This window comes from Diadema antillarum, unplaced genomic scaffold (genome assembly GCF_040938485.1).
Source record: "Diadema antillarum isolate AM-2024a unplaced genomic scaffold, OU_Dant_1.0 seq00000889_RagTag, whole genome shotgun sequence".
Lineage (NCBI taxonomy): Eukaryota > Metazoa > Echinodermata > Echinoidea > Diadematoida > Diadematidae > Diadema > Diadema antillarum.
Window position 1 is genome coordinate 2,043,552 of NW_027271753.1, and position 20,183 is coordinate 2,063,734.

General features: G+C 38.9%; 1 long non-coding RNA gene across 1 annotated transcript; it reads left to right on the plus strand.

Moving 5' to 3' along the window:
• The first annotated feature begins 5,918 nt into the window (after positions 1–5,918).
• LOC139740879 (uncharacterized) lies at positions 5,919–17,122 on the plus strand. Its single transcript, XR_011711594.1, has 3 exons — positions 5,919–6,034; positions 15,939–15,966; positions 17,002–17,122. It is a non-coding gene; the product is annotated as an uncharacterized lncRNA (long non-coding RNA).
• The last annotated feature ends 3,061 nt before the right edge of the window (positions 17,123–20,183 follow it).

Here is a 20,183-nt window from a genome sequence, read left to right on the forward strand (position 1 = left end):
TTTTGGGGGGGGGGGCACTTGCCCCGTCGGGCAAGCAGATTTTCAAATTGTTGCAGAGCACTTGCCCGAATGTGAATTTTACTTGCCAGAAAAGAAAGTCCAAAAATATAGGAAAATCTCTTTTTAGTCAAGGGCTTGATAAAATGCATGCACTCATTTAAATAAACAGCACACATTGATTCACACGCTTTAACACAGTGAAGTAATAAACTTGGTTTTATTGAATGTTGGTGTTGCATTGCATTGGGGTTTCTTTACATGAGTGTTGGAAAATTGCTGAAATAAAATTGAAGTACATTGCATCATTAAATAGTCATTATCACTTGTGCTTGCCCAATTCAGGCAAGCATTCTTTATGATGTAGCACCTGGTAGTGTTTCACCAATTTCTTTGTGTATTACTTCTGATATCATATGATGCTGCTATGAAGTGCTCAGCATTAAAATATGCTGGTAAATATTGCCAGTCATAATGAGATACATGTATCTGATGGGCAGGAAACACAAAGAAAGGTCTGGAGACAGTGCTCACCACAGTAAGCCTAGAGAGGGCGATGAGCGATGTGCTTTCAGCGACTCGGAGATCTTGATTGGTGTGGACGTATGTGGCAGGCATCCAATGGATTTTGTGTGATCCAGCAGTGCCGTTGGCCCCCGTAGGTAACCAGGGTAATGATGTGATGATAGTGACCCATATCATCACATGGATCCCTTACGGCAGGATCCTACCAGCTGAGGAGACGAAAGCCAACACCCTCACTGCCTACAGTCCATCTTCGTTTCTTGTTTGACTCTCAGTGTTCCCTCATCCTCCTTTGATTGAATTCTGTCTCAACAATTATAAGGATTGCCTTCTTATGATCCTTAGGCTTTAAATGTGCATCACATCACAATCGATAGTCGTGGTACAAGTAAAGGCCACCGCACACTACACGATCAGACTGGTCTTGAGCCAAGCTGGGTCTTAAGACCAGTCGTACGACCGGACACCGCACACTATATGACCCGACTGTAAAGCGCGCGCAGTGCGCACTGCGTGCGCTTGCATTTTACTGCATTTATGAATGGCTAAAAACCTACGACCAGTCGTAGAAATTCAACATGTCAAATCTCTACGACTGGCGCTAATACCCAGTCGTACGACCAGAAAATGGCAAGACTGTGACATCACACTTCTAGTCTTAAGGTCTTAAGACCGGTGAATCGGGGCAAAATCGTGTAGTGTGCGGCGGGCTTTAGTAAACGTGACATCATTGCATGCACAGCAAGAATATTGGATTCCGTGAGAAAGTTGCCACGTTGTGTGTAGATGCCATTGTGTCCTTTGACTTCTGTCTCAACAACTCTAAGGATTGTCTTCTGATGATCTGTAGGCTATATGAGTCACATAGCATTTGACGTAAGCAGCATGAGTGTCTGAATTCATGTATTTTCAAGTAAACATCACATCATTATAAATGCACAGAAAGAACATCAAATTCCATGATAAAGTCACACTTTACAATGTGTATGCCACACTGAGTTTTCACTGTACCGTATGTCAAAAAAAAACAACACACAACAACGTTACAACGGGACCCATTGCAACGATAACTGTAAAAATAGGGAATCAATCCAAATACAATTTCAGGGTATGAAACTATAACTTATTACCCACATCTTACAGAAAACCCCATTCTATTCGCTTCAGTGGTCAAAGAGAAATGAGTGGTTTTGTGGAGCATGTCAGGAATCCCTTCCCTCCAAGTTCTGTCCATTATGTTTGCACATTATGCAGTTCCAAGAGCACCCAAGTGCTAAACTTGGAAGAATCAGATCCGTGACATGCATTACAATGATCCACATTTTTCTGTGAACACTTAACCAAACTGAATGGGGTTTTCTGCATAATATAGCTATGATATTGTATTTTAAGGCCCTGAAGTACAATGTAGCATTTAGATGGTTTAATTGTATTGGAAGTTTTCAATGCGAAAATCCGATTGTAATTTTTTTTTTTTTTTTTTGGGGGGGGGGACATACTGCAGATACTGTTGTGTCTGAAAAGAGGTCTCTGTCCTCTCTTGTTTATACTTTAAGACGTGCGAGACTGTGATGTTGACTTGCAAGGGTTTATTCAGTTGGGACATCAAACACCTATTGTAGGAAGTCATCAAATGCTTGGTATGTTTAGTACGAATTCTATATTACTTACCCCTCTCAGCCTAACTTGGCCCTGGTGTGAGAGGCTGAAGGCTTCCAGTCAGCCAGACATGTTGTTTATGTGAGTCCTGTGTGGGCCGATGGCAGACATATGGCCCAAGAATTCTATGGATGCCTTCCTTCCAAACAAACCAACAGGACGATTCCTCGTGCCTCCCCTCTCCACGCGGCTTCATCCTTTCTGACAAACACTCACATAAAACTGGAAATAGCGACTTCCACGGCTGAAGTCTGTTCACTCAATCATATTTAATTAGGAAGCTGGACTGTTTGATGCGACTTGAGGGATTTAATGTTGTCAATCTTGGCAAGTTTTCCACACAGAAGAATGCTCACATTGCACAACATCACTCATGTACTCATCTTAGCTTTTATTATGCCTCTTATATTATTTCTATCCCGATGTGATTTATGGACAATGCAGCAATCTTCAAAGTTGCTTAATGAATGAAGAAGTAAGCTTTCTTCACCTTTAGTAACCTGTTTATTAATTATTGCAAGAAAGGAACAAAGTGTAACTGGTAAATTTCCCTTCCCAAAGGAGGAAAAGTCCAACTGAACTAAAACAGCTGTGATGAATTTGTGGCAAACATGTGGACATAATAGATATCACATACAGTGTACTATGTATGTACGTATTGTAGATGCCAGATCTGTAGTAGATTACTAGGAGTAATCAAGCACTGGATAGTCCCTGGTCCCAAGTGAATTAGTACTAACAGGGAGCAGGCTTTCAGTCCATTGCAACAGTAGGCCATAATGTATCATCTGTGGTTGCCTGTCCACCATGGAGAAGATGACCAGAGGCTGACCACTCCTGGTGGTCATTATCCTGACCAGTTAGAAAGCACACATACTACTTGTTTACCAACTTACTTTATTGTATTTGTCAACGTGTGTCGGGTAGTTCAACAAACACACCGTGATTTGGTTACTGTATTGAGGTTCATTCAATGCTGAGCTACAACCTACCATTATGTAAATTGATCTTCACAAATTCAATGCCAGATTACCCTTTTATGTAGTGTAAATGTAAATTTGCATCAATGCTCATATTTTATGGTACAACTGACATTATTTTTCCCACTTTATAGGTCACATCATTACGATGCATATAAGTTGTACTTCAAACTTCAAAGCCAAAGTGAAAACGCTGTGGTGAATGCAATTCAAGCCAGCCAAAGTGAAAACGCTGTGGTGAATATGCAATTCAAGCCTCCCTTTGTCCTTGTAATAGCATGTGTATGATGAAATATTGCCCTTTGGAATTCAAAAACGCATATCTTTATCTTGTGAAAGACAAATCTCCGCTGGCTGCTTTGTGTTTTCAACATCTGTGAGTAAAGGAGACAGCTGCCGTCGACATTTATGAACAGTTCAGATGTACTCTAGCGGGAATGAAAATATAGACACGTTATTTTCTCTTCCGATTACTTGACGTCAAAAAAGTTGATAAGCCTCTTCATACATCAGCCTTTAGTGAGATTACATCACTGTAGGCCTGAGACAACTTACCGCCCAAAGATGAGCCGTGTTTGTCCGATGGATTATAATTAATGTCAGGAAGAGACTTAAAGTGACAAAACACAGGGTGTGTGTCAAGTTGTACCATGGGCATTCATTCTTGACCAACGCTTTGAAAAGCATCATTTAGGGATATAGTGAAGTGTGTTGCAATGCAAGCTGCAAACAGTCCGGGCATGCATAGAATCTGAGGTACATTTTATTATATTATTTCATGGTTTTCTTTTCTCCCATCAATGATGTCATTTAGGACATGAGAGGTTTTAATTTTCTCAGATTTTTCTGATACAACTGCAGCATTGATTTTGAGATGGTTTCCTCAATTGCCTCTGAGGGATCATCATTTTAAGTATTATGTCTGGAATGTTGTGTATCACTGATTTATGAATGCATGAAATGTGTAACCAGATTAAACCTTTTATTATATTAAAGACATTAATTGCACATGATTGCACACACTATGACATTACATTTCGTAGTGTATGCATATTTGTCCCCGCCGAACGAGTTCGAGCAGGGGACTATGAAACGGGCTCCGTACGTGTGTGTGTCCGTGTGTCCGTGTGTCCGTGTGTCCGTGTGTCCGTGTGTCCGTCTGTCCGTCCGTGCGTCCCTGTGTGATCAAAATGTTCAAAATGCTACTCCTTCGCCATTTCTAACCCGATTTTGATTCTGTTTGCTTTATATGATAGCACTACATGGGAGCTTTGAAACTTCTATACAGAATTTCAGTTGTGACCTTTGACCTTGACCTTTGACCTATATTGTACATTTTGCTTCAAAATGCTACTCCTTCGCCATTTCTAACCCGATTTTGATTCCGTTTGCTTTATATGATGGCACTAGGTGAGGGCTTCAAAACTTCTACACAGAATTTTGACCTTTGACTTCTTTGACCTTTGACCTTGATTTTTGACCTATATTGTACAATGCCTACAAAATGCTACTCCTTTGCCATTTCTAACCCGATTTCGATTCCGTTTGCTTTATGTGATGGCACTAGGTGAGGGCTTCAAAACTTCTACACAGAATTTTGACCTTTGACTTCTTTGACCTTTGACCTTGATTTTTTACCTATATTGTACATTTTGCTACAAAATGCTACTCCTTCGCCATTTGTAACCCGATTTCAATTCCGTTTGCTTTATGTGATGGCACTAGGTGAGGGCTTCAAAACTTCTACACAGAATTTTTGACCTTTGACTTCTTTGACCTCTGACCTTGATTTTTGACCTATATTGTACATTTTGCTACCAAATGCTACTCCTTCCCCATTTCTAACCCGATTTCGATTCCGTTTGCTTTATGTGATGGCACTAGGTGAGGGCTTCAAAACTTCTACACAGAATTTTGACCTTTGACTTCTTTGACCTTTGACCTTGATTTTTTACCTATATTGTACATTGGCTACAAAATGCTACTCCTTCGCCATTTCTAACCCGATTTCGATTCCGTTTGCTTTATGTGATGGCACTAGGTGAGGGCTTCAAAACTTCTACATAGAATTTTGACCTTTGACTTCTTTGACCTTGATCTTTTTACCTATATTGTACATTTTGCTACTAAATGCTACTTCCGGCGGGGACATATATTACGCACCGCGTAATTTCTACTTTTCCTTGTTAGGTAATGTAGTAGGCATACTCAAGATGGTGAATAGAAAGAAAACCAAATAATGAGACCTTTTATTTTTGCAATAATTTGTCTTATTTAATGAAGGTACCTGGGCCCCATTTCATAAAAAGTTGCTGGAATGGCAATTGTCATGGTAATGATAAGAATTCAGCATTCTAATTGGCCATTGCTATGTGAAGTTGCCATTCCAGCAAAAATTGCCATCCAGATGATCCTAACATCTTTTATGAAATGGGACCCTGGTCCTTGATAAGTTATGTTTTGTGCCATTAGCTGTAAGGAGCATAATATTTTTTGTTTAAATCAAACCTTATCAGTGTCTCATAGCTGAGTATAATGTAGTTTCTCTACACGATTGATCAGCTGTTTGCAGTAATTGCCTTAAAGGAATAGGCGTAAAGGAATGGACTGTTTTAAGATGAGCCACACTGTGATGCAGAAACGTATCCAGTCTGCTGAAATATTGTCAAACTTTGAGTACATGTCATGGATGCCCATCTAACCCTCATTTTTTGATCCACCTGATTCCGTCTCCTTCCAGGATGCAGAGAGAGGAGTGGGGTGAGGACCACACGTAGCAGTAACTTCCCCCATCACCTGGATACCAAGCGGCGGTCGCCATGGCTGAGGACCTGCTGCATCCGGGGGCCATCGTGAAAGATCGATGGAAAGTTGTGAGTAACCGAGTCCTCACCGCTTGCACCTCATCCGGTATAAAGCCGTACTGGATCAAGCTTAGATTACTACAAGTACCTGTACCTCATTCTTTTTAAACTTTTCATCCAGTGTGTAGTGAAGATCCATCACAAGCTATCCAACCTATTAGCTGTTATCAGTAAATAGCAGGTTTTGAATCTGTGCATCCACAAATATTACTAAACCCAAAACACTTCAATTTCTGTAAAGTGGACATTTTCACGGGGTGGAAAATTACATGCATTTCTTGCAACATGAAACTAGCACAAAAATTAAAGCGTGCACATTTTTTGCTTGATGCGTGATGTTATTTCATATCTTCAATTGCAAAGGTGGGTACATTGTAGGGGTATAACTAATATGTTATTTGTAGTTTTAAAATCTTTGATATCAACATAGATACATTGAAGGGGTATCATCGATATGTTATTTGTAGGTTTCTGCACATTTGCCAGTCCTGTAATACGTGTGAATTTGCATTCGTAATGCGGACTAGTTATGTACTTTCTACTGAAGTATGTCTCGCCAAAACCTTTAACCGCTGTGGCAGCTGTGAGCTGTTTGAAGTGCTCATTCAATTGTCTTGACCATCCATGAAATTAAAAACACAAAATTCATCGTATCCAGGCGAGCGCAAAAAAAAATTACTCATGCGAGAATTTCCACATTTACAATGTATTATTAGTATTATTATTTATTCGACCAGGTAAGGAGCATAAGATACAGATCATAAACCTTACAAACATGAAACAAAAAACAGAGTGAACGTTACAAAGGGATACACTCTACTGTACATGAACACAAAATGATATAATTTTTTTACAGTACCCCCAAACACCACCCTTACCGTTCTCACTCCTATTAAAAGTCCTTATCGATGTTACTCACATCCGTACTGTTTGCTTGTATTTTGTGATATGTAGCAATAAAGCTCTGAAGACTATGTAATATTTTGCCCTACTTTCTTAGTATTGTGCATGATGTGCAGCCACTGATATGTCAGGTGTAACATTTTGTTTGTATGTTGTCTTGACAATTTGTCGAGCAGTCAACATCAGAACAGGGTGGGAGAAACCTTTCAACTTCATTATTGGTACAAAGAGTACAAAATGAAAAACAAGCAACTTCTTGATGATTTTTCCAAAGATATACAATAATAAATATTTCCAAATGTAGGAAGGTTATACCTTTCCCCTTGATTTCAGAAAAATTGTATGATATATGTGTATGCCAATAAAAGAACCCCTCCCCCTAAAAAAAAAAAAAAAAAAAAAAAAAAAAAAAATATGTAAGGAATTGCTATTGTGACAAGAACAGAATGGTCATTTCAAGATGCCCATAGCCAAGTTGGATGACATATACTGGGTACACAATGTACTAACTATAGGCTGGTCAGCTCTTTCATACAATGTGTGTTCCATCTTTTCCCGCATGTCACTGATCTGCTTCTTCCACGTTACGGCATTATATTCAAAATGATATTCTGTGAGGGTCAGGACCACCTTTAAGTTGCCATGACAACATGCTTTTGAACTCACATTCTGCGAGGTGCTATTGCAATCATCCATGCACGGAGATGCATGTCTATTTGTGGCCTGCTCCGAGCCCTGTTACACTTGGCACTTCTCTCCCGCACATCTGTGGCGCTCACGACAAATGTCACACATTATCAGCGCGGCAGAAATTTTCCAGCGCCTGGCCTTGCATCGCAGCGAGACTCTTAAAGAGAACTATCAGGCCGAAGAACAGCAATGAGGTCAAACTTACCCCAGAGTCAATGAGAGATGGAGCAGAGTTTGCTTAAAGGCATTATTTACCATTTGCAGATGAAACAAAAATCCAGCTTTAGTGCTTCAAAATAGTTCTAAAATGTGAGTTAGGGATAGAAACAACCGATGTAAAAATTTGAATCAGCATAATTGATGTTAAATATTGTATACAAAATGTGAACAACGATTATGATATTAATGTTTCTGGACTAAACCATCTACACTTATGGTTTATTGAGAAAAATAGTGATATCTCCTTATATTTTAGGCTTTATTGCAAAATTTTTACATGATAGGATGTTTTGTGATACAACTGATCTACAAATATGCATCAAATGTGATATCTCGAACATTTTTAATATCACTGCTCCCAAAAGCAGGGTGGTCCACAAGGGGTTTTAGCATGTCGCTGCAACATGCTAAAATTCTTGTGCAACATCCTAAAAAGCCAGCAACATGCTATGCAACATCCTTAAGAATTTACAACAAGCTCAAAGCAAAAGTATTAAAAAATGTGTAAAACATGTGCATAACATAAGAAACATCAAACTACCAGGTACTTTAGATATTTGTGTGCAAAACATGAGAGAGAACATTGAATGTAAGCAGCACAAAGAGAGATAAGCAGCAAAATATTGCGTACTACGTACTCATCGTGTGCGCTCCGCGCATATTCAATTTCTGCAATATTCTTAGATTCTGAGCTTGCAACATGCTAAAATTTCAAGTTGTGGACCACCCTGCAAAAGTAAACTGTACCTTTAAATCATGCCTTGTGCAGTATGAATACAAGTATGTGACAGAAAGTGGTACCTTATCAGGTTGTCTGTAGACAAATAAAGTTTAGAATTGTGTGTTAGGGCAAGTTTGAATCACATCTTGGGATCATCTTTATGAAGAGCTTTGTTGATAATGCAAGGTACAGATGGGCATTATTTTTAGTTACTATGGCTACTGCCATGCAAGAACCAATCATCATCTGAGAGCATTTCAGTTGTGACCGTGGATACTGCATATTTAACATGCAACAGTTCTCTTCACAGAAAAGAAATTTCCTGCATCACGTACAAACTATGTAAAATATTTGCTTTACTGAGTACTCATCAGCTATGCTGTACTGTGCCATGATTTCTTTTGTGGTCATTTATTGTGAACATGTTACATGTATGCAAGTCAGAAATAGTTGGGTAGCGCTGTGTTTTTATGCCTCCGCCACGAAGTGGTGCCGGAGGCATTATGTTTTCGGGTTGTCCGTCCGTCCGTCCGTCCGTCCGTCCGTCCTTCCGTCCGTCCGTCCGTCCGTCTGTCCTTCCGTCCGTCCGTCTGTCTTTCCGTCCGTCCGTAATGAATTTTGTGGACAAGGTAACTATCAAAACCTGTTGAGGTATCCTAATGAAACTTGGCATGTATGTGTATTAGGGGGTGAAGTTGTGCCTATCAACTTTTGGGTGCACGTGCTCAAGGTCAAAGGTCAAAAGGTCAAGGTCAAATACATAAAATTTCACTATTTCCACCATATCTATGCAATGCCAGAAGATATTTTCTTGAAACTTAGTGTATACATGTATTACCCAATTTAGATTCTCTGGTGATAGTTTGAGTCATGAGGTCAAAGGTCAAAGGTCAAAAGGTCGAGTAAAAGTATTAAAACTTCTTTTTTTTTCTCTGTAAATTGGAAAATTGTTCAAGGTACAGAACTGTATCTTCGTGGAACATAGTATATACATGTACTGACTGGCAGTGATTATCTAAGGAATGTAGGGTTCATGGGGTCAAAGGTCAGGGGTCAAAGGTCAAGTGCAACTCTTCAAAATTTTACTACAATGTATTTCCCTCATGTTCATGCAATGCCAGCAGGATTATTATTTTTTTTTTTACACTTGGTGTATGCATGTATAACCTAATAGAAATTCTCTGGAGAGGTTTTTTTTCCTTTTTTTGCCTCAAAGGTCAGAAGGTCAAAGATCAAGTGAAAGTGCTGAATTAACTTTTCCTCCATATCTCAGAAGTGGCTCAATTTATCATGAAACTTACTGCATATTTATGCATGTTCTACCTGAAAGTGATTACTAGTGTCTTATGAATTTTAGGGTCAAAGGCCAGATGAGCATGGTAACAATTTACTATTCAGTACAGAAATTGCACTTTTTCTCCATACCGGTACCATGAAAATTACTCAATGCATAAATGTATGAATGGGTCAAAGTCAAGTTAAAGTCCTTAAATCCCCAAATACATGCTCTCCTATTCATCCAATTAACCAAGGTCAAGGAAGGTGAACATTCAACACATTTGTGACAAACTTGTCATTTCAATATTTTGCCAGTTTTGTGAAAATGTAATCACACATTGTCCACATGTACTATCTAGACCTATTAGGAAAATCATGCATTATGGCGGAGGCATACCAGTCGCCATAGCGACATTTCTAGTTAAGCATAGCTTTAGAGTTTCCTTTCTGGACAGTGTACAAATGTGATCACATACAAGACACAGGGATGTGTAACGCAAATAAATTGATCATTTACGGAGATGTTCAGTGATGAATTTACAAAAATATCATAAAAGGAAAAAAGATACTGTGCTTCTCATGAGAAATCACATCCATTGTCAGCAGATGTCTACAGTGTTGCAGTTCAAGGAGGAATATTTTGCAATGTATCAAAAAACTTGTTCAGGTTTTGCAGCCCAATTACTTCTGCTACCATGACAACCAGATATAATTGGAAACCAATGTGCAGTATGATCACAGAGCCCCAGGTGGGGTTAGACATTAGAGTGCAGAGTGCAGTCACACATTGCTAAGTAAACATGAACATACATGTAAGATTACCCATCTGATGCACAACAAAGCATAACATGAGTGTATGTACAGTATTTATATGCTTCTCATTCAATACACTGAGAAGCCCTCTATTGTCCCGACACTGTGTACATCCGGTTTACTGGAAACTTCAGCACTATACACATGGAGACCATCGACTCTGTCTAGTGCTCACGTGCATATTTACTACCAGTATATATGTGCATGTTATGTTCTAATGTCGTACTAAACATTTGGTCTTTCACAATCTTCAAACATTAGTTGTGCACACTTATTGGATTGTCTCCAGACCCAGGGGATCAATTACTGGTAACTAGCAAACGTATATCAGACAAAAATGGCCTGAGGATGGGCAGCTATCTTAGTCTCCTTTTCAGACATTTCATTGTAAATGTTTTGCTGAACATTTTCTGCAATATTCTATGGTGAGGGTTTAACTGAATTTCTTTAGATCGGAATGATGTTGGAAATGTAATGATGAACTTTGGTCATTTTCAACTCCACCATTTCTCAATGATGAGCATATTTTCACCATAATGTGTTTACCATCGTGATTTTCTGTTGAGAATCATCTCATATAAAAGGCTGCACCTGTGAGTGAACATTTGATTTTGAAGTCGTGCAATTCTAGAAAAGGGGACAGCCAGTGTAACCCTCCTCCCCCACATGATATTTAAGTTCAGACAGTAATCATGTTTAAGGAAGAAACATGGCTCAAGTACGGACCATGATAATCACGAAGTACCGGTATGTAGTGATGAGCTGTTTGATAAGAGGTCCCACAGACAAAAGGCCACACAGAGAGTCAATAAGCACGTACATCAGATTTTAATTGCATGACTCATGAGACACAGATAGTCTGGCTCTGCGTGGCGGAGCTCTGGGCGATGTAGAAAGAGTGAGAGTGTTAGCACACAGCCAGTTTGTGACGACGCAATCTCCAGCCCCATCTGGGCTCGGGATTGAATTAAGACCGTGGCCTCTGCACTTTACTCTCCTATTATATACATGTATATATGCATGAGTTTAGATGTCGTAAGACCTTTCCAAGTTTGGATGTTGTAAAAACCTTTCTGCATTGAAAATTTCTAGGAGATTCTTTCTTTCTTCAACTTGTTGACGTACAAGGCCACTCCTGGGACGTTTGTTTTCGAAAGATGATCACACCCAACCACAGTATGGAAGAGTCTCTACCCTACTCTGCATAGTTCTTAACATCCCTCAGGTTAAAGACCTCATATTTCAAATGGCATAATATCTCTTTAAAAAAAAAAAATCTGATCCAATTTTGAATATCATATAAAAGATATTGATTTGACTCTTCAAACAAAACATAATTACCCTATACTTGTATTTATGTAATCCATTACAATTTTTTATTACATTATGTGACAGCAGCATTGATGCTATTTTTCAAGAATGTTGTGAAAATAAAAAGTTTTCTTTGCTCTCCTGAAAATTCATGATTTTGAGAAACAAGGTCTTGTCACCCCAGGGCTGATAAATTAGTCTTGTACCAGCACTGAGAACTACAATGGGTGGATGACAAGCCATAAAGGCATGAGGTTAATAACTCAGTGCAGAAGGAAGTCTTGCAGGCTAGACTAGTTTCTAGATGCTCATGTTAACGATAGGTCAAGATCTGTGTGAATAAGAGAGGGAAGGGAGGGGTAGGGAGGGGTTTGAACCAGGTTGACAAATAAAGGGATGCACTTGACTTTTTCCATGGTGTATCAGCCACTTCATATGTGAGATTGCCCTTGGTATATCACAACGCTGCATGTTATTTCTAAATATGCACACTGCCTGAGGCAGATGTGGGGGACATAGCCACAAAAACAGATAGGCCAAATCTTTACTTTTTATATTTTTTATTGTGCCATTAAACTTTTTTAAGGGGATGGCTAGTAACTGATCAGTGGGAATCAGTGGGAATGCTGGAGGATGATTGTTCCAATCCTTGTGGGGTTCATTTAAGAGTACATTATATATCTATTCTTGTGTGAAAATTATTTACTTCAGAATGGTCTCATATTCAAGTAATGTGCAGTTTAATGTTTCCAGGTAAGCGTCCCTGGTCAGTGACGGGGCATTAATCTACACATTACTTGAATATGAGACCATTCTGAAGCAAATAATTTTCACACAACAGTAGATATATAATGTACTCTTAAATGAATCCCACAAGGATCGGAACAATCATCCCTCGGCATTCCCACTGATTCCCACTGATCGGTTACTAGCCATCCCCTTTAAGTGTCCTGCAGTTTGTAAGAGTACAGTACATTTACACTATCACAGAGTAGAATGTTGTTCTTCTGTGTTACATGATTCAGATGATAACAATATGGTGGTGTGGTCGACCTCACCATGTATCCTGTAGATACACCTCTCTGCTGAATATAATCTGCAGACTGTAGACAGTGTAGGGTGGGTGAATGTTGATAGGAGACTACATTCAGAATCTGTCAGTTGAGATAAAGTCGGTTGTTTATGAAGGAGGGTGCATTAAACGTTCAAGGCAGCCAGATCCTATGTGAAGATGCGTGCGCCCGTGATAACCAGTACAGTTACCTCATCCAGTACATTTTGTATGCCTGCCGTGTTATTGGCAGTGCAAATGCAAACCTCCGGAATATTCAAGGAGCGATGGTTGAGGATGGCACGCTTGACTCCGACCTTATTTCACAAGTACTTGCTCAGTAGAGGATATGCATACTAAAGACAGCTCTAGATAAAAATCAGAATGACCAAAAAACAAGTAATCAGTCTGCTGGGGTTTTTTTAATGACATCTTCAGGTTTAAATTGTTTCTGCTTTAATTAGAAGGGTAGAGAGATTAATCGACCTTTCTTTTCTTTCAGCCGTATTAACATTGGATGAACATAGCGAGAGGATGGGGAGAAGGGGAAAGTGTCTGCATAAATCCAATGCACATGTCAAGTTCATCCCGTATATATCATGTTTATTTGTCTATTTTTGGAGAGTAGTATTATTTAGTGTAAGTTTTTAGTGTATTTAATGGAATCTTTGATGTTCAGTCATAATCGGAGCTGTCATCCTTTCAATCAGAGATGGAAAGAATGAATATATTGTACATTTAATTGACAGTAGTTTTAGGGACAGTAGGGTATCATTCTGTACCTGTCCACAAACCATTCACCCTGTGCTGCAATTTTTATTGCTGTTGGTATTCATTGTTTTTTCTGCATCCAAACCTATTCCTTTAGTCTGGTTTTTGTTTTTTGTTTGTTTTTGTTTTTGTTTGTTTTTGGGGTTTTTTTCCGTGGGAAGGGGGGGGGGGATTTGTTTGACAATTTTCTGATTTGATATGTTGTAGACAAATAGTGCTCTTTTTAAGATGGTGTCGGAAATAGGTTTGTATTATGTGTGGAATTAGTGTATGTATCCCTCTATATTCGTCTGCTAGCAGATTACAACTTACATTGTATCTGTCTTTGCGAGGTTTTTATTTAATTCATTTTTTATGGGGGGTATTGTTGATTTGATAGTACTGCTAAGCTATGTAAGGCAAGCCCTATTTCAGTGGATGATTTTGATGTACTCTGTGTATAGATTGGATTGGTAGAGAGAGTGAGGATTGAATCAGTCTAACACACAGGGGTCATAGGAAGGGCTAGAACGATCAACAGTGGCCATGAACACTACACAGCACTATGTAAATGTCAGCAGATATACTGGGGAGGGAGATCCAAAGAGAGAATATATTGTAGCACATGGCATAGAAATAGAGTCTCACCTCCCTGGCTACACTGTATGCCCCATGCTGGAAGACATTGATGTTACTATTTCCCCAATGGGTAATAGTAGGCATACACAACTTGTATAAAATAAGGCATACAGCTCCCACCGTCTTTGTCTGTGATTCACTGTTTAATTACATTTGTAGTACCTATACGCCGAATGTGCAGTTGAGTTCCTTTGCAGCGAGGAAAATTTTAAATCATGTCAATTTTTTATTTTAAAAATGTGAGAAATTATATGTGGGTACGTCTTTACAAATCATTGAGGTCGAGAAAATATGAGGTGTGATGCCATAACCTTGAAACTCTCGAATCTGTTTGTACTTATAGATATTGTGAAAATCATGATTTTGGCCAATTATTCAGCAATGACTACCTAATTTCCCCAAATGGCCATCATAGCTGGGTTATGTACAGCACATTTTCATGAAATAAAAGTCAGTTCCATGATTATGTTTATGTTCCATTCAGTTAAACATGTACCATTCTTTGTGTTTTCATATTTTGCCATCTTTATCATAGCCAGCTTGAACATGTGATGAAGTTGAATATACATTGTATATCACTTTAAAGTTGCAGCTCCTAGAAGAGTACATGTAGCATCCTGCGGTTAAAACAGAAAACATGTGTTCATCTTGGCATAACAAATTCACTCACAGGATGCGTGACACATGAATTTCTGTCGTGAAGTTAACAGCTTGGTGTTATGACAAATATTTCACTCTGAAATACATCATGTTCATGTACACAAAATGTTAGATGGATTGCGAGTGAAATTTCCCATAGCCAAGCGCAGCTGTGATGTGCTTTGAAGTACTGTTACATGTACTACCTTATGTTTATTCTGTTTATCACAGACCTTGTTCAGAGTAACTAGTGTACACTTAAGAACTCAAGAAGCACTCATTAAGCAGTGTGATATCCTTACAATCGTTGCAAAGAAGACAACCCATAAAAGGACTTTTGACTGTTTTTATGCATGTTACAAATATTGTCAGCAAAACATTTCATGTGATCAACATTCACAACAAATTATCTACTGTGATCTTCCCAAAGTTGTTGCGTACAGTTATAGTAACAGCAGTTTGATTCATAGGGAAACTCTTTAGTAATTTTATAATTTTAAAGGGTTAATATTTGTGTTCATGAAGAGTATACTGGATTGCCTGCCTAGATAACATTTGTTCAGATGTACATAGTAGATGTTTCATAAAGAGTCAAAGGATTGAGGCAGCAGCCTGCAGTTTAATAGGAATACAACAAAAATATTGATATGACAGTTTGGATCAGTAAGTTCAGAGCCTTGTACAAACTGTAAGCCTTGTACAATCAATTCAAAGATGAACCCAATCAATGTACATTGTACGATGTATTCTAGTTTGCAAATATCTCACATAGAACAGCTTTTCATCTCATCTGGTACAATTAGAGTACACACCAGCAATGTGTGTTTTTTAGTCTGTTTAGATGTACACAACTAATGGCACCCTTTTTGTCTCTTTCCTCTTTTCCTTTCATCTATTAGACCAGAAAAGTTGGCGGTGGTGGCTTCGGTAAGTTAGATGACTTTGTGTTTGTGCTTTCTGAATGTGATATGAATCCTAAATGCATAATATTGATATTTGTCTAGTCTTTTGAGCTAAAAAGATAAAAAAAAAAACTATACCAGCTCCTGACCTGGTTATTTATCACTGGCAATTTGTTGCCTACAATATTTGTTGTAGGAGAGTTGCTAAAAGGATGTAGTCTAGTCAGGGTCTGGAGAAGAGATATTAAAAATGTTTTATTTTTTTTTACAAAGAGCATCAGAGCATCCCAAGACCTAGTTTATCCTCATCTTCTCATTAAGTCAAAGAATAACAACTGCTCAAGTCATTAGTCGCCCAATCACGTCAGTCTCTCGGCTGACTGCGAGCACAGTTTAGCCTCCACTCAAGACCCAAGCCTTGATAGTATTCCTGGGAGGACTAATTAGTCGTGTGAAGCGCCCCCACAGTAATAGAGTTGCAACCTTTGCCTTCGAGATTCACCTGGCCGCAGATGGCTCACGTCCCACCACTTCAAGACAGTGCAGTTTTCTCAATGTGGGCAGAGTGATTGAAAACCACATAGGTGTCGAGTTTAGTAGGCACTGCAAACTTAAGTGAGTGGTGGGCTAGTACATGAATGTCATACAAAATTTTGAGAACTATTCATTGTATTTTAAAATGAAGACCATATGCGTGAAACTCACAAACATGATTTTGATAAATTGCTAGGTGAGATCATACTTTATATACCTGAATCAATGATGTGTTTATCAACGCATATTTATTCTTCTTATGGAGGAAAATTTGTTGGTACCATCCCTCATGTATATGATAAATAATATCTAGTTAAATCACCTCTTCTGCAGTATAAGGAGAACCATTGGTGGTTTTTCTTAAAACAGTTCAGGGCCTTTAAACGAGCATGAGCTTGTCGTTGGTTACTTAGTCTGCTATGAATGAAGATGGAACAGCGATGTGCTCAATCTGTTTCAAACAGCTGGCTGATCGTAGCAGTTGCACGACAGTCACATGACCATCCCATCTTTCCCCTGCCAACAGGTGAGATCTACGAAGCCCTGGACCAGGTCCTGGACGAGCTGGTCGCCGTCAAACTGGAGTCTGCCCTCCAGCCCAAACAGGTGCTCAAGATGGAGGTGGCTGTCCTCAAGAAACTTCAAGGTCAGTCTCAGAGATGGTCTGCTCAATCAACCTCACCCTCTGCCTCTTTAACCCTTTCTGTGCCAGGGAATTTGGACAGTGTGTACAACTCTTATTGGGTTTTCAGTGCCATTTCAAGTACAGCACACAAAAGGTTAAAGACATTTTCCCCTGACTGTAGTGTAGGATAAGGCAGGATTGGTGATTCTGACACTTGGTTCATTTATCAACTCACTTATGGTGCACAATTATGTTTCCAAACAACTTTCAGTTGATAAATGCAAAGCTGTCTTGATTGTAGGGTGAGAAGCATGTTTCTGAAATTAGTAAAAACATCTACCCAAAAAATAAAAATCTGACCAACTTTTCTGTTACTGCTTCCATCCATGTGTCAAAGTTACCTTGCACACATATTTGACCCAGTTTTGTGATTCTAGAATGTGAACTTTTTTTTGGCATTTCCAAATTGTTTTACATTTGTTTAAATGCTTTGTAATCCTTTGTTATATTTCGATATCTTATCAAGTTTGACCTCTCTCTACTTTCACACAATGCTTTTGTCTTTTTTTGTATTTCTCATACGTTCATGTATTGGTGCAAATAACCCCCTTGTCACCTAAAGGGAGGTCTTTCTGAGCGGTAATTACCCCGTAATCTGCTTGACCCGGTCTCAATGGAACGCGTCTGCAGGGAGACTAAATTGGTTTACCCAGGATTAGTACATCTCGTTAACGGCCACATTTTTGCGGCGAAACATACTTGCATGCAGGGCCCTTTGCCAAGCCAGCGCGCTGTTCCCCCGGCCAGTTCCAGCATTCGCGACCCCTAATGCAATTACACCCCCATTCTCCCGCCTGGCGTGACGTCATACCATACCTGGCCTGAGGCAATCCAGTTTGCCTAAGAACCATCCTGTTTGAAAAAGTGTGGACCAAGAGGAGCCCTTTGAGTTATTCAAAGCCATGGATATGTTTGGCTGAAGTTTTACTGCACCTATCAAGCTTACATTTGTGTTCTTTCAACTTTGACAAAACTTGTTTTGCAAGTTTACCCTGGCGGAAAATGCTACAAACCCTCAGATTTGTTTTAAGCTGTAGTAGTATTAAGAGAAGTCCAGGGCACTGCCAATATTCATTCTATCATTTTGGGGGCATGCATTCTTGATTTTTTTTTTTTAAGTTAAATATGTGAATGTTACCATGCTGTATGTGAGAGGGTGCCTCAAATAATCCCCACACCATTCAAGCAGCGATAATTCCTAGATAAACTTAGTATGATGTCTGAGAAGAAGAGATATGATCTATGTTGTGAATTTTCAGATTGTTGTACATCGATATGTATGTTTGGTTCATGAGTATTGATGAACCCACAAGACTTATGACTGTTCGTATGACTATGCGTTGAGTTCATGTATTTCTAGTCTCGTTTGTTTGCTTCAGGAATGATTATCAATGTTGCAGTGATGGGTTTGTTTGCTTTCTTTTAATATTGATTGGGCTTGTTAGTTGATTTGTTTATATCTCTGCAGCATTGTTATAAATGATCCAGACAGTTTGTTTTATAGTCTCCATATGTTCATTTGTCACAGGAAGGATGAATGCTGCAGTTGTGGGTTTGGTTGTTTCAGATTCTATGTTGGTTTCAGTTGGGTTTCCCAAGAGTTTGTTACAAATTTGTGTAGACAGCCCTGCTGTTGATGAAAAACTAGTAAAGCTACTATTTTTCATTTGCAGATAAAAAAGAAAACAGCTTTTAATTATTGCTTCAAAAATGGGTAGGGATAGAAACAACCTATGTAAAAATGTCTCTAGAATAAACCATACAGTTATGGTTTATTGAGAAAATTAGTGATATCTCCTTGTATTTGTGGCTTTATTGCAAATTTGTTATATGGTAGAATGTTTTGTGATACAACTGAACTACACATCAAATGTGATAGCTCGAACATTTTGTAATCACTGCTCCGAAAATGGTAAACAGTGGCTTTCAGATTCCATACAGGTGAATAAATATCTCTTGGTAATGATGAGTTTTATTACTGGCCTGACATGGTGGTGCAGTTATAGACAAAATGATTGTCAGATTGTAAGAATGATAATTAGTAGTAAATATGAGAATAGAACTGCTGATGATCATTAGATAAACCTGTTCCATATTATTTTGTGTTTAGAGAAGGAAAAAAAACACATGATGAGATTCCTGACTAACATTCCTGTTAGCTTTAATTAATTACGACAACATTATTCAGCTTGGATAATGAGTGTGTGGATATTAAAGTCATGCGCCATTTACCATGGTAATGTCATGCAGCAAAAGTAATTAGCATGTGAGCTACCAGTATTTCTTTTACACAGTGGGTTGCAGTATAATCAGGTCTTTTCCTCGCAAACTTATAAATGAATTGTATGTTTAACTCTGCATTTGTAGTCAAATCTATTTGAGCTGGAGAATGAATTATGACTTCAGATGGATTTTGATGTACTATGGACATTAAAAACACTCTTTTCCCCCAGAATTTAGTCTGGAAAGTTACTCCACCTAGAGCAAAATTTTTACCGTGTTTGACTTTGGCCTGTGTAAGAGTTGACTGTACATGAGAGTGGAAAATTCAGAGCCAGAGATCCAAGAATGGAGGGTAACGACAAAACACTGCACAGAGGCAGTTGAGGAACTCATTTGCAAAGGTGTAGTACTCTCTACCGGTCTCTGTTTATTTTGGTTTGCTCTGCATCTGTCTCCCTAGCTGTCGTATGAGGCTAACCTTCTTTGTTTTAAGTTGTCTTGTCAGCAAATAATGAATCTGTGTGCACAGTTTGGTTATCTTAATGTTTAATGGGGAGGGGGATGTGCACAGTTGTGCTCAGTGACCATTATATTCAAAGTTGTAAAGATGATCTTATACTTTCTGGGGAAAGGTCGAGCTCGACCATTGTCCGTCAAAAGTGGGCATCAGAAGGAGACCAGCTGTGAAGCATCTGGCGCCGTTTATTTAGTCATTCATTTCGGCATCTTCTGCGTAGCCACAGCAGCGGGATGATTTGATGTCTGTGGACAGGCCTTGTAGGGTGGGCCGCTGACGTCTT